At 39.8% G+C, this 15,264-nt stretch overlaps 2 pseudogenes; both read right to left on the bottom strand.

The window, feature by feature from the left end:
* Nucleotides 1-2,617: 2,617 nt before the first annotated feature.
* Nucleotides 2,618-3,018, bottom strand: LOC148110645 (small ribosomal subunit protein uS10 pseudogene; annotated as a pseudogene).
* Nucleotides 3,019-4,088: 1,070 nt separating this feature from the next.
* Nucleotides 4,089-15,264, bottom strand: part of LOC123785643 (small ribosomal subunit protein uS12 pseudogene) — a 46,278-nt pseudogene continuing 35,102 nt past the window's right edge.

The following is a 15,264-nucleotide window of genomic DNA, read 5'->3' as shown; positions in this document are numbered from 1 at the left end:
GACTACACTTCAAAAATGTCTGGTTTTGTACATGGTTTTTGCTGACTTATGGCTACGTCAGATAATTTTCCCCTAAAAATTCCGTATCTGTTGTTCCACTATATTTAGTATTCCAGAAGAAAATAAAATCAAACAATTTTTTTTCTTTATAGCTAGCCTACTTATTCTCTTTAGGCTGTAGCATTTTTTTGTAATTAGAAATTTTTTGCCAGAATATGTCTATGTAGGTCTGTTTGTTCATTTTTATTCGACACGGTGAGCCCCTTTTGACTTAATACTTAGGGGTTTTTTTCTAGCTCTGAAAACTTTCAATTTTGACTTCTTTTTCATTCTTCTTCCCTCAGGAACAGCAGTAATTCTTTTTTTTTTTTTTAAGATTTTATTTTAAGTAATCTCTGTACCCAATGTAGAGCTCGAACTCACACCCCCCGAGATCAAGAGTCACATGCTCCACCGACTGAGCCAGCCAGGAGCCCCAGAGCAGCAGTAATTCTTGATTTAAATCTGTTCTTTGTCAGGGTGCCTGGCTGGCTCAGTCTATACAGCATGTGACTCTTGATCTCAGGGTCATGAGTTTGAGCCCCATGTTGGGTGTAGAGATTACTTAAAGAAATAAAACTCAAAAAAAAAAATCAATCTGTTCTTTGTCCTCTATTGCTATCATCTTTTCTCTTATGATTTCATCCTTTCTCCATTTCCTCCGCATCTTGAGGGACTTTCTCATATTTGTCCTTTACATCATCTATTGCGTTGTCTATAATGTGAGCTCGTTGCCTTTTTTTGTCGTATATTAATGCGTAGATTTCCTGCAGTTCTCCCATATCTTACCCAACTCCCTTTTCATTTCTCTTGTGGCCTTTGTATTTCATGTACTGTCCTTTCATCTCCTTTGTTTCCTCTTTATGACCTTTTGCTCCCTTTTTTTAGAGAACATGACTTCTTATATCCTAATAAAGACCTAGCTATTTTCAGACAGAGTAGGAAGCGTGGATTTTCCTTGGCTCCATTACTGCTTGCTTTTAGATTTTCTGAGCACCTTGTCAAAGCTCTAGCTTTTTGGCAAGTCGTGTGCTAAGTCCTGACTCCATTCCCTGGGTCTGGTTCTCCTAGAGGAATTTTGGCCTGCTAAGATGAGATCATCTCCTCATTCCCAATGCATGGTTTTCTGATACTTTGAACCAATTGGTTTGGAGAGAGTACATTTCTCCATCACTTGGTGTTTCCTTCACTGTGAGGAGAGGTTCACTAGGATAATTTTCCTGGCCTCTCTCTTCTTCTTCACTCTTAGCTTCCCTGGAAGGAGGAGTGGGGGTTATCTAAGTGACAAGTCTGGGGAAATGGGCATGGATGTCCCTTCATCTAGGAAGCTGCCTTGACAGTAAGGAGTAGTGTCTTCTGATTATTGTTGTCCTCCATGCTATAAGAGATGCAGGGCAGGCCTTGCCTGTGGAGTAAACAGACATTTTAGAGGTGTACCTTCAAAGACCCCAACATCTGAAATGTTGGGTGTGAACACATTGGTAAATAAATAGGGATTTTAATTCTATAGATTTAAATTCTATAGGATTTAACAAAATATCTATAGAAGAGGTGTTTATGAAGTAGGGTCATTATCTTTGAGCTTTCGACTTTGGAGTATAGTTAGTGGGCGTTGACTTGGGCATCTTAAGAGGTTATATTAAAGCCAGTGGAGTTTTTACAGTTGTGTAGATAGAGCATTTAACTCTGCAAGAGGCTTTAAGCCTTAAGCCACCTCGTATTTTGACCTTGGCAGGTGACTACAGCCGATGTCAGGATATTACAGTTTATACCTCTACAGAGCAAAGCTGCCCACACTGGACCTTAAGCAAAGACGTGCTCCCTAACAAGACAACACACCCCTGGGCAAAGCTGCTGCATAGACCTCAGTGGCCTCAGTGGCCTCGGGTGTACACTACTGCCCATCCCAAACTTTAACTATGGCACTGGTCTCAGTTCCTGTGTGCGGACCTGTCGGAAACCTCAGCACACACTGGTGGATCTAGAAAACGCAGTTAGCAGGCATAGCTGAGGCAAGAACGTGAATTCTGGGGGCAAACATCTCAATTCATAGCTCTTTTACTGCTTGGTGGGCAGGAAAATGTTGGTGCTTTTAAAATACAAGCAGCTGAGTCCATATGGACTAAAAGAACTTAGAGGGCTAAGCTTTAACTTATTACTGCCGCAAGGAGGCTGCGGTTGGATAGTAACGCTCCCTATTTTGATCCGGGTAATGGCTACTTGGATGCGCTCATTGTGTGAAAAAATTGTATCGAGATATATACCTGATTTGTGCACTTTTCTCTATATGAATGTTTTACTTAAAAAAAAGTTGTATGGAAAATGATTAGTTCCAAACCTACATAAAGGCATTCGTCTGTCTGCCCCAGATCCATCTATATTTAATTAAGTGTCTTATCGCTCAAACAACTATTAATCAGGTATTCTCTTACATGAAGCCAAATATACCCTAATATGCTACCCATTTCACTTAAGTTTACTAATTTATTGACATAAAGTTCATAATAGTTTCTATAATATTTAGAGACTTTAAGAGAATTATGTCCCCCTTTTCATTCCTGGTATTATTCATATGTGATTTTTTTTTTAACAACTGATAATCAATTTATTAAAAAGGTTGATTTAAGCATCTGCAATGGTGACTTCAAGCTCAACTCCTGACTCGATACTGATGGAAGTAATCGGTTTAACAATCTCAGAAGGACTGTGCAAATCACTGAGTCGCTGGTGGAGCCTCATCTGAAAACGATCCCAAGTCTTAAACCTTCACCTCAAGGAGTGTTTCTTGTACTGATTCTCAGAGTCTTGGCAGGCATCTGAACTGGTCTTTCACTTTGAGATTCTTTTCCTTTGGGCCTCTCATCAAGGCAGCACATACCTTTTCCAAGATTTTACGTTCCAGCTCCTTAGAGTAATTCTAATTCGGTGAATCGCCCTCTCTGGTTCCACGGGTGTCTTCCCGGTGTCTTTAAAAGCCATGGCTGCCCCTCAGCTTCCTACCCAATTTGTTCCTCGGGGAGAGCAAACAGCAGTGAGGCAGGAGCAGGAGCGGGGCCTCCAAAGCCCTGCCTTAGCTGCAACGGATTCTACCTCAAAGAGCCATATGTAATCTTATTTATTTATTATCAATCTTGTTATAAGCTTGTCTATTTTAACACCTGCTTTGTCTTTATAGATCCTTCTATGGCGTCATTTTATCTCTAGTTCATTAATTTTTGTTTTTACTTGTATTATTTCCTCCGATATGCTTTCTTTAACCTTACTGTGCTTTTTAAGACCATTTCTTGTTCTTTTCTGATTTGCAGTTCAATTGTGACATGTTTCTTTTTAATTTCATTTTATTTATTCCCTAGAGATTTTGTTGGGCTTCCTGAATCTAAGGATTGATTTCTCTCAACAACCCTGAAAAATTCCTAACCATTTTATCTTCAAATATTGCTTCATCCCCAATCTCTCCATTATCTCCTTCTGGAACGCCACTGAGATATATGTTTGACTGTTTCATTCTTCCTCCATTTCTCTTAACCCTTCATGCATATTTTCTATCTTTGAATCCATGGACAGCATTCTGGATAAATTCTTTGGATCTATTTTTTATGGCACTGGTTCTCTTTTTAATTGTGTCTAATCTGCTATTTAATCAGTCTTTGACTATTTAATTAACATCATGTATTTTTTATTTATAGAAGTTCTACTTTGTTCTTTAAAAAGATCTGTTTGGTTGTTCATTATGGTTTCTTTTCCAGCTCATAGTTTCTTTTTTCTGCTTTGATTTCTTGAAACATATTAAACATAATCATTTTAGATTATTTCATTGATAAAAATTCAACATGTGGAGTCTTCCCATGTCTGCTTCTGCTGTTTATTGGTTTTCTGGTTCTCGCTCATGGTATCTTTTGCTTGTAGGTGTTTTGTGATTCTCAATGTGAACTATAATTTACCTTGAAATTTACCCTCAGTAATTCTTTGAGACCTGGGTTAAAAATAAGGTCTTCCTTTTTCTTTTCTTTTTTTTTTTTTTTTGTTTTGTTTATGAAAATTTATTATTGTCATGTTTTTCTCATCAAAACTTATCTTAGTCTTTCCTTCTTGCCTTTGTATAAGGCCAAAAGAGAGACACTGGCTACTCTGACAACCTTAAAGTGAACTCCAGGAATGTCACCAACAGCATGACCTTTGCAACAAAATTTAACAACCAGAACCTTATCATTTTCTTCAGTAAAATTCAAACAACCATCAGTGGGTACAAAAACTGTGATTTTTTTTTTTTTTTTTTTGCCATTCTTGATCAGCTGGACCCCAGCACATATCCTGATGGCAGAAATTGGCTGCTTGGCTTTAACCCCTACTTTTTCCAGCACAATTCCTTTTGCATGGGAAGCACTTCCAAAAGGGTTGGCCTTCAGGACTGTGCCCAAATGGGCTTTCTTGTACTGTTCATCATACCACTTCTGATCTTGTTGGTAGCTGCAGAACTTGCGGGCAGTATGGAGACCGTGACACTTGCCCCTCCTGCCGGCGCTACAGGCCTGAGCTAAAGAAAGAAGCAGGGCAGCAAAAAATAAGCTCTTCCTAAGAAAGTATTTGCTTCTGCCAGTTGTCAAATTTTTCACTTAAAATTTTGCTAACCACACAGGCAACAGAAATTCCAACCAAAAACCTTTGACAGGACTGGTGTATTACCTATTGCATAACAAATTACTAGCTGAGCAGCTGAAAGCAATAAACATTTACTATCTTTAAGTAGTCTCTGTAGAAACTGGGAGTAGCTTAGGTGGGTGATTTTAGCTCAGGGTCTCTCTTGAGGCTGCATGTAAAATGTCAGCAAGGACTGCAGACATCTAAAGCCTTCGCTGGAAATCAAAGATGAAAACTGTGAGATGGGATTCAGTGAAGTTTCCATCCTGCTACTGATCCCATCTACATGGTTTTGTACACTCCCCCAATACAAGTGCCCAAAATTTTGGAGGTATATTTCCAAATAATTTTTTTAAAGATTTTTTTTTAATTTATTAATTTGACATAGAGAGACAGCCAGCGAGAGAGGGAACACAAGCAGGGGGAGTGGGAGAGGAAGAAGCAGGCTCCCAGCGGAGGAGCCTGATGTGGGGCTCGATTCCAGAATGCCGGGATCACGCCCTGAGCCGAAGGCAGACACTTAACGACTGCGCCACCCAGGCGCCCCCAAATAATTTTTATATATACCTGCAAATATATATACACAAATGTCATATATGATTACATAAGTGGTAATAATATAGTAAACAATCCTCAGTATCTTGAATTCTTTTTTTCTTTTAAAGATTTTTTAAATTTATTTGACAGAGATAGAGACAGCCAGCGAGAGAGGGAACACAAGCAAGGGGAGTGGGAGAGGAAGAAGCAGGCTTATAGCGGAGGAGCCTGACGTGGGGCTCGATCCCAGAACGCCGGGATCACGCCCTGAGCCGAAGGCAGACGCTTAACCGCTGTGCCACCCAGGCGCCCTATTTTTTTCACCTACGTATCTTGTTCTTTCCATAGAAGTCCATAGAGATGTGTTTTAAGTTTTCCAAATGTGTGTGTTTAAAACTTGTATTTTTCGGGGCACCTGGGTGGCTCAGTCCGTTAAGTGTCTGCCTTTGGCTCAGTTGGCAATCCCGGGATCAATCCCCACATCAGGCTCTCTACTCAGCGGGGAGCCTGCTTCTCCCTCTCCCTCTGCCTACCTCTCTGCTTACCTGTGCTCTCTCCCTCTCTCTCTCTCTCTCTCTCTCTGTTGGGTAAATAAATAAAATCCTTTAAAAATAATAATAAATAAAACTTACTTTTTTTTAAAGATTTATTTATTTATTTTAGAGAGAGCAGGGGGCAGGGGCAGAGGGAGAGGGAAAGAAAACCTCAAGCAGACTCCCTGCTGAGCATGGAGCCCGATGCAGAGCTCAATCCCATGACCCTGAGATCATGACCTGAGCCAAAATCAAGAGTCAGATGCTTAACTGACTGAGCCACCCAGGCACCCCTAAAAGTTACATTTTTATTATTGATTTCTAATTGTATCTCATTATGATCAGAAAACGTGGCCAACACAATAGTAAGGTTTTTTTGGTATTTGTTGGTCCTTACTTCCTAGCTTGGTATGTGCAGGGATGTTGATTTCTAAAATATCCCCATTCAAGTCCCCTGTTTAGCTTTTGATCCTGGAGAATGACTGTGGGTCATAAAATTTATCAGATAGTGATTCCAATTACAGCTATTGTTCTAGAAATGGTATATTGCCTGGGACAAATCAAAACAGCTGTTATGGATGTATTGATCTTGCAAAAGATTTTTTAAAAATCGATATTAGTTCGTAAGGATCATCAGATGCTATTTGCTTTGACCTCAAAGAGCCTATAATACACCTTCACGGGTTTGCTCAAGTTTACTTTCTTTATAATCTAATATAATTCAAAGAAATTTTGCTGGTGCTGACATCTCAAGATCATCACACCAAACACACATTAATGCTATATTGCTATTTGCACCTGTTCGACTGGAAGGACCAAGTACTTAAACACTTTCAGGGTGACTTCCACTTATAAAAAATGGAAATAGCAGGGACCAGATTTATTCTGCCACCTTAAATGGCTAAAAACACAGACAAGGGGCACATGACTGGCTCAAGTGGTAAAGCATGCAACTCTCAATGTCAGGATCGTAAGTTCAAGTCCCACATTGTGTGTAGAGATTACTTAAAATCTTAAAAAAAAATAAAAAAAAAGAGAAAAATCCATAAATACAGAAAACAAACTGAACATTGCCAGAGGGAAGACACATAAATACAGAGAACAAACTGGTGGATGTCAGAGGGGATGGGCAAAATGGGTGAAGGAGAGTGGGAGGTAAAAGTTTCCAGTAATGGAGCACCTGGGTGGCTCAGTCAGTTAAGTGTCTGACTCTTGATTTTGACTCAGGTCATGATCTCAGTGGTGTGAGATTGAGCCCCAGGTAGAGCTCCATGCTGAGCATGGAGGCTGCTTAAGATTCTCTCTCTCCCTCTGCTTCTCCCCCCATGTGCACACACACTCATGTGCACTATCTCAATCTCTCTCGCTAAAAAAAAATTCCAGTTATGGAATGTATAAGGTATGGGGATAAAAGGTACAACATAGAAATATAGCCAATGATATCATAATAGCGTTGTATGGTGACAGATGGTAGCTAAGCTTATAGTGAGCTTGGCATAACATATAGGCTTCTTGAATCATCATTATGTTGTACACCTGGAACCAGTTAACATCGTGTGTCAATGATACTTCAATTAAAAAAAAAAGGATTTCCTAAAGTGGACAAGAGGCAATGCAGAAGAGTGGTCCCAGGAAGAAGAGGAAGAGGATGTGAGTCATCTACCACATAGCTGGAGATAGTTACTAGAATTCAGCACAGTGAACAGAAACAGCCTAGGATCTCCTTGAGTTGAGGAGTGTAGTTGAGAATTTGGACAGATTAGGGCATCTATAATTTACAGGGCAAATTATCAGAGAGGAAAGAGCTGCAGAGACATACAGGGGATTTCCCTTTAGTCTTCAGTTGAATACTGACCGACACATGGTGTGAGACAACTGCCAGAGACCAGTGAAAGAACCACTGGGTAGAAGATGCAGGGTCACTCCTAGAAAATATACAGGGTTGGAAATAGTTCACATTCCCAACAATCTGAGTGGAGCAACCTTGTAATTCACAGGGCTAGTGTAGGAAAATGAGAAGGATTTCCTCAGTAGTGGGGCCAATATATATAACTCTAAGATAGCTCTGATTTTACTTGACAAAGCTGAAAAGCAACCCATGAAAGCACCAAACTATTTCCAAGTAATTTAATAGCATTCCAGAATAAACACAGTATTTGCAATATTTAGAGTAAAAAAAAAAAAAAGTACCCAAGAATGTAAAATTCACAGTGTCTGTCATCCAGTAAAAAATTATTAGGCAGGAAATACACAGGAAAATACAATCCATAATGAGGAGAAAAATCAAATAATAGAAATAGATTCAGAGGGGTACCCGGGTGACTCAGTTGGTTAAGTGTCTGCCTTCAGCTCAGGTCATGATCCCAGGGTCATGGGATTGAGTCCCACATTGGGCTTCTTGCACAGCGGGGAGGCTGCTTCTCCCTTTGCCCTGCCACTGTGCCCCTGCACAGGTGCTCTCTCGTGCACTCTCTCTCTCTCTGACAAATAAATATATAAAATCTAAAAAGAAAGAAATAGATTCAGAAATGACACAGTTGAGGGGCGCCTGGGTGGCTCAGTTGGTTGGGCACCTGCCTTTGGCTTGGGTCATGGTCACAGCGTCCTGGGATCCAGCCCCAGGGCAGTCTCTCTGCTCAATGGGGAGCCTGCTTCTCCCTCTCTCTATACCTGCCTCTCCCTCTGTCTGCTGCTCCTCTGGCTTGGGCTCTCTCTCTCTCAGTAAAATAAATAAAAAAGCCTAAGGGAAAAAAAAAAAGAAATGACACAAATGATAGGCATATATTCCATAAATTCAAAAAAGTACAAGAAATTATGAGAATGTTGAGAGTCATGGAAGATACTTGTTTAAAATTCACATATAAGTGGGGCACCTGGGGGCTCAGTCAGTTAAGGGTCCACGTCTTGATCTTGGCTCAGGTCATGATCTCAGGGTCATGAGATTGAGCACCGCATGGAGCTCCCTGCGCAGCATGGAGTCTGCTTGTCCCTCTCCCTGCCCCTCCCCATGCTTGCACACTCTCTCTCAAATCATTTTTTTAAAAGTCTTTAAAAACCATATAAAATTCACATATAACTTTTTTATTTTTAAAAAGTTTTTTTATTTATTATTATTATCATTATTATTTTAAGTAAGCCCCACACCCAACGTGGGGCTTGAATTCATGACCCCAAGATTAAGAGTCACATGCTTTATTGACTGAGCCAGCCAGAGGCCCCCACATAGAACTTTTCGAGATGAAAAATACACTGGATGGTATTTGTATTAATGTGCGAGGGCCTCCATAACAGAACCACAGGGTGAATGACTTAATCACCAGAAGTTTATTTTCTCACAGTTCTGGAGGCTAATGTTCAAGATCGAGTTTCCAGCAAAGTTTGCTTCTAATGAGGACTTTTACTAACAGATGGCCACCTTCTTGCTGTGTCCTCACATGGCCTTTTCTCTGTATGCAAACACTTCTGATTTCTCCTCCTCTCATAAGGACATCAACCCTATTAGGTTAGGGCCCCACCCTTATGGTCACAGTTTACCTTGATCTCTTCCATAAAGGCCCTATCTCCAAGTAAAGTAATATTGGGGGTTAGGGTTTCAACATATGAACTTTGAGGTGGACACAATTCAATTGATGACAGGATTAGTAACAGATTAGACACAACAGAAAAATGATTAGAGACCTTGAAGATGTTGCAATAGAAACGGTACAAAATGAAACACACAAAAGGAAAAAGAACACTGAAAAATACAAGCCAAACATAGGGAGATGTGCGCCAACTTCAAGTGGCCCAATATACACAGTCCCCGAAAGTGAAGGAAGGGTCAGGCAGAAGACATGTTTTAAAGCCTAATGGATAAAAAATTTTCCAAACTGATGAAAATTATAAATCCACAGATCTGGGGCACCTGGCTGGCTCAGTTGGTAGAGCATGTGACTCTTGATCTCTGGGTCATGAGTTCAAGCTCCACACTGGGCGTGGAGCCTATTTAAAAAGAAAAAAAAAATTTAACTTAAATCCACAGATCCAAGAATGTCAACAAGCCTCAAGCCAAAGATACAGGAACAAAAGTACATCACAATCAAATTGCTTAGAACTACTGAGAAAGAGAAAATCCTAAATCTTAAGAACAGTCAGATTTTTAAAAGGCAACTTATTTACAGACTATAAAGATAATGCAGCAGATTTCTTGTTGGAAATAATGCAAGCGTGATGAGAGTGAAATAATATATTTAAAGTACTGAAAGAAAAAATGATCAACCTAGAATTCCGTACCCAGAGAAATATTTGCAAAACAATGGCCAAATAGGGGCACCTGGGTGACTCAGTTGGTTAAGCATCTGCCTTTGACTCAGGTCATGATCCCAGGGTCCTGGATTCAAGCCCCACATGGGGCTCCCTGTTCAGTGGGGAGCCTGCTTCTCCCTCCCCCTCTGCCTGCTGCTCTGCCTGCTTGTGCTCTCTCTCTGTCAAATAAATAAATAAATAAATAAATAAATAAATAAATAAAATAAAAAACAAAAAACACAATCCCCCCAAAAAAACAATGGCCAAATAAAGATGTTTTCAGCATACAAAATCTGAAGAAATTCATACAAGCACCCTGAACTATAAAAATGTTAAAGGAAGCCTCCAGGAAGAAGGAGAATATTATCAAATGGAAATCTGAATCTATACCCAAAAATGAAGAGCTCTAGAAATGAAAAATATGTGGGTGAATGTGAAAGACCTTTTAAAGTTATTTAAATTTATGGGGCACCTGGGTGGCTCAGTCAGTTAAGCATCTGCCTTTAGCTCAGGTCATGATCCCAGGGTCCTGGGACTGAGTCCCACATCAGGCTCCTTGCTCAGCAGGAGCCTGCTTCTCCCTCTCCCTCTACCCGCCGATCCCCTTGCCTGTACTTGCGCTCTCTTTCTCTCTATCTCTCTCTCAAATAAATAAAATCTTTAAATAAATAAATAAGTACAATAAAGTTATTTAAATTTTCATTTCTTTAATAGAAAACTGACAGGGCACATGGCTGTTTCAATTGGTAGAGCATGCGAATCTTGATCTTGGGGTTGTGAGTTTGAGCCCCACATTAGGAAGAGAGATTACTTGATAATAAAATCTTAGAAAAAAATAAAAGAAAAGTGACTATTAAAGCAAACTCAACAGGGGTGCCTTGGTGGCTCAGTAGGTTAAGCATCTAACTCCTGATCTCAGCTCAGGTCTTGATCTCAGGGTTGTGAGAGCAAGCCCTGAATAGAGCCTACAAGAAAAAGAAAAGAAAAAAAGAAAGGAAAAGAAAAGAAAAGAAGAAAAGAGAAAAGAAAAGAAAAGAAATAATGTCAGATTTATTACATATGCAGAAATAAATTATATGCAGCAATAGGAAAAAGACCAGATGTGGAGAAATGAAAGCATGTTGTTGTGGGTTCTTACACCATTTGTGAGAAGCAGCATGATGTTACTTCCAAGTAGATAGTGGTAAGTTAAAGATGTATACTACAGACCATAAAGCAGCTACTCAAAGCAAAACAAAATCCAAAGAACTTGAGCTAAAAGGCAATGAAAAAGATAAAATAGAATCATAAAAAATCATCAGTTCAAAGGAGGTTTTTATTTTCATTTTTTTAAAAGATTGTATTTACTTTTTTGAGAGAGAGAGAGCACAAGCACAAGCAGGGGAGGAAGGGGTAGAGGGAGAACAACTAGCAGACTCCCTGCTGAGTGGGGAGCCCAGTGCGGGGCTCGGTCCCAGGACCCTGGGATCACGACCTGAGCCAAAGGCAGACACTTAACTGACTGAGCCACCCAGGCGCCCCCAAAAGATTTTTTTTTTAAGAGAGACAAAGAGAGAACAATGAGCAGATGGAACAGAAAGAAATTAGCAAATAGATAACTTTTTTAAAAGATTTTATTTATTTATTCAACAGAGAGATAGCGAGAGAGGGAACATAAGCACGGGAGAGTTGGGAAGGGAGAAGCAGGCTCCCTGCTGAGCCAGATGCAGGGCTTGATCCCAGGACCCTGAGATCATGACCTGAGCCAAAAACAGAAGCTGAACGACTGAGCCATACAAGCGTCCCACAAACAGATAACTTTAAATTCAACATCATTAAACAATTTTAAATCTTCTTAACATCCCAATTTAAAAAAGGGATTTTCACATTGTATTTTTAAAAAGCAATATCCAGGGGCACCTGGGTGGCTCAGTCAGTTAGGCAGCTGGCAATTGATTTTGGCTCAGGTCATGGTTGCAGGGTCCTGGGATCGAGCCCCATGTCCAGTTCCATGCTCAGTAGGGAGTCTACTTCAGGATTCTCTCCCCCCCCCCTTGCTGTCTCTCTCTAAAATAAATAAAATTTCTAAAAAGTAAAAATAAAAAATTTAAAAGCAATATCCATAAAATTAGGAAACACATTTTATGTATGTATGTATGTATGTATGTATTTATTTATTTCTATTTTGAGATTTTTATTTTTGAATAATCTCTACACCCAATGTAGGGCTCAAACTCACAACCCAGAGATCAAGAGTCACATGCTCCATGGACAGATCCAGCCAGGCACCCCAAGAAACTCATTTTAAAATAAAGACACAAATATGGGAAACTGGCTAGCTCAGTCAAAATCAACTGGATTTAATGAAATATATATATATATATATATATATATATAATAAAGACACAAATAGAATAAAAGTAAAAGGATGTAAAATGATATACCATGCTTACACGAAAGAAAAGAAAGATGGAGAGCTATCTAACTTCCAGAATGGCATTAAGGAATTCCAAAAATCTGCTCCTCCATAAAGGCAATGAAAAATCCAGATAAAAAACTACCAAAATCAACTTTTTCAAACACTGGAAATTAAACAAAGTCTTTTGATAATCTGAGAGAGTTCATTCGCAAAAAATGTCTGGCTCTCAGTAAGAACAATAACTTTTGGGGCATCTTAACTTTCCCTAATCCAATACCCCTTCTTCCACCTTCCAAGTACCATTTAAATCTGATAGCCTCACAACCACAGTAGCTATGAAAACCAGCAGGCTAGCGCTGTTGAAGAGGGGAAAATGTATTTAGAGTTCCCCAAAAGCCCCAATCCCAGAGAACTGTCACTATTTGGCTTATCTGGCAACTCATTGAAAAGTGCCATTCTCAGAGCTTGTCTTTACTTGACCTGAATCAGAACTCTATCTTTGAGAATAGTCCTAACCACAAGGAACTTACCAAAAACAATCAGTGGCAATTGTTTAACATCAAAGCTGCCAGAGGTGTTAACAGCTGGAACTAAGAATAGGCTGATGAAAAATCTTAAAAGGAAAAGTTGGAGAGTAAGATGTCCACAGGGAGAGTCGTGAAGATCTGACAGAGTCCTGGGAACCTGGAAATTTATAATGCCACATGCGTGGTATATGTACACCCAAGAAAGGCCTAAGAAGACCGTAATGTCTCAATGCTGGCTAATTTCAAAGTTTTGCTCAAGCAAGTGAGTAAATCTCTATTTGATCATTAAATTGGCTACTAAGCTAACTCAGCAGAGATTTCATATAACAGAGAATATACATTATACAGAATTAGTCTAGGAAACTCATTAAACAAATCCTGAGGAGGAGGTGAGTATCTGATTTACAAAGTTGCCACATTGTATAATTTAAAGATTTTATTTTATTTATTTATTTGAGAGAGAGAGAGAGTGTGGGGAGAGGAGCAAAGGGAGAGGGACAAGCCAACTCCACACTCAGCATAGAGCCTGACATGAGACTTGATCTCATGACCCTGAGATCATGACTGAGCCAAAATCAAGAGTTGGATGCTCTGGGGCACCTGGGTGGCTCAGTCATTAAGCATCTGCCTTCGGCTCAGGGCGTGATCCTGGTGTTCTGGGATGGAGCCCCGCATCAGGCTCCTCTGCTAAGAGCCAGCTTCTTCCTCTCCCACTCTCCCTGCATGTGTTCCCTCTCTTGCTGGCTGTCTCTCTCTGTCAAATAAATAAATAAAATCTTAAAAAAAAAAAAAAAGAGTTGGATTCTCAACTGATTGAGCCACCTAGGCACCCCACCACATTGCATAATTTAAAATGTACAGTTTATGGGGCCCCTGGGGGCTCAGTTGGTTAAGCATCTGCCTTTGGCTCAGATCATGATCTTGCGGTCCTGGGACTGAGCCCCACAGGGGGCTCCCTGCTCAGCAGAGAGTGCTTCTCTCTCTCTCCCTCTGTCTCTGCCCCCCACTCCCTGCTCAGCAGAGAGTGCTTCTCTCTCTCTCCCTCTGTCTCTGCCCCCCACTCACTCTCTCTCAAATAAATATAAATAATCTTAAAAATAAATAAAACATTCAGTTTTCAACAAAAAATTTATGTAGATATGTGAGAATTTATGAGATATGTAAAGAAACTGAAAAGTGTGTCTCACTAGATGGACTGAACAGTACATTTCAACAGGCAGAAGAAAGAATCAGTGAACATAGAGAAAGGTCAATTGAGATTATCCATTCTGAAGAAGTGAAATAAAAAAGAATGAAGGAAATGAACTGAGGTTTGAGACCTGTGGAACACTATCGAGTGAACCAACACAAGCATAAATGAAGTCTTAGAGTGAGGAGAGGGGAAATGGGCAGAAAGAATACTCGAAGAAATAACAGCCAGAAATTGGTGAAAAACATTAGTTGGTATATCCGAGAAACTCAATGAACTCTCGGGGTAAACGAAATTGCATCCACACCTTGATATGTCATAAAAAAAACAATCAAAAGACCAAGAATTTTGAAAGCAGCAAGAGAAACATGACTCATCACATACAAGAGCTCCTCAGTAAGTAACAGCTGATTTCTCATCGGAACAGTAGAGGCCAGAAAGCAGTGGGATGACCTATTCAAAGTGCTATTGTCAGCCAAGAGTTCTATATCCAGCACAATTATCCCTCAAAAAATGAAGAAGAAATTAAGACATTCCCATATAAACAAAAACTGATATAATTCAGGGACACCTAGGTGGCTCAGTAGGTTAAACATCTGACTTTGGCTCAGGTCATGATCTTGGGGCCTGGGATCAAGCCCCAAGTCAAGCTCCCTGCTTCTCCCTCTCCCTCTTCTGTTCTCTCTCTCTCTCTCTCAAATAAATAAATAAAATCTTTTAAAATTAATTAATTAAATAAATAATTAATTAAATAACAGAAGATAGATTAGTGGTTGCCAGGGAATAGTAGGAATTAGGGAGTGTTGCTGGTATGAAATTTCTTTTTGGGTTGATGAAAATGTTCTGAAATTTGACGGTGGTGTTAAATGCACAACTCTGAGTATACCAAAAGCTATCCAATTGTACACTTCAAAGGAGTAAACATATGGTATGTGATTTATATTTCAATACAGGTGTTACAAAAAAGAAAAGAAAGTTGGAGTTTCTAGGTTAGTTTCAGACAAAGTATATTTCAAATAAAAGAATATTACCAGGGCACCTGGTGGCTCAATTGGTTAAACATCTGCCTTCAGCACAGGACATGATCTCAGGAACCTGGTATCAAGCCTATATCAGGCT

Source organism: Ursus americanus, chromosome 2 (assembly GCF_024610735.1).
Source record: "Ursus americanus isolate L20-20 chromosome 2, mUrsAme1.1.p, whole genome shotgun sequence".
In the NCBI taxonomy this organism is placed as follows: Eukaryota; Metazoa; Chordata; class Mammalia; order Carnivora; family Ursidae; genus Ursus; species Ursus americanus.
This window is presented reverse-complemented; position numbering and strand designations above follow the sequence as displayed.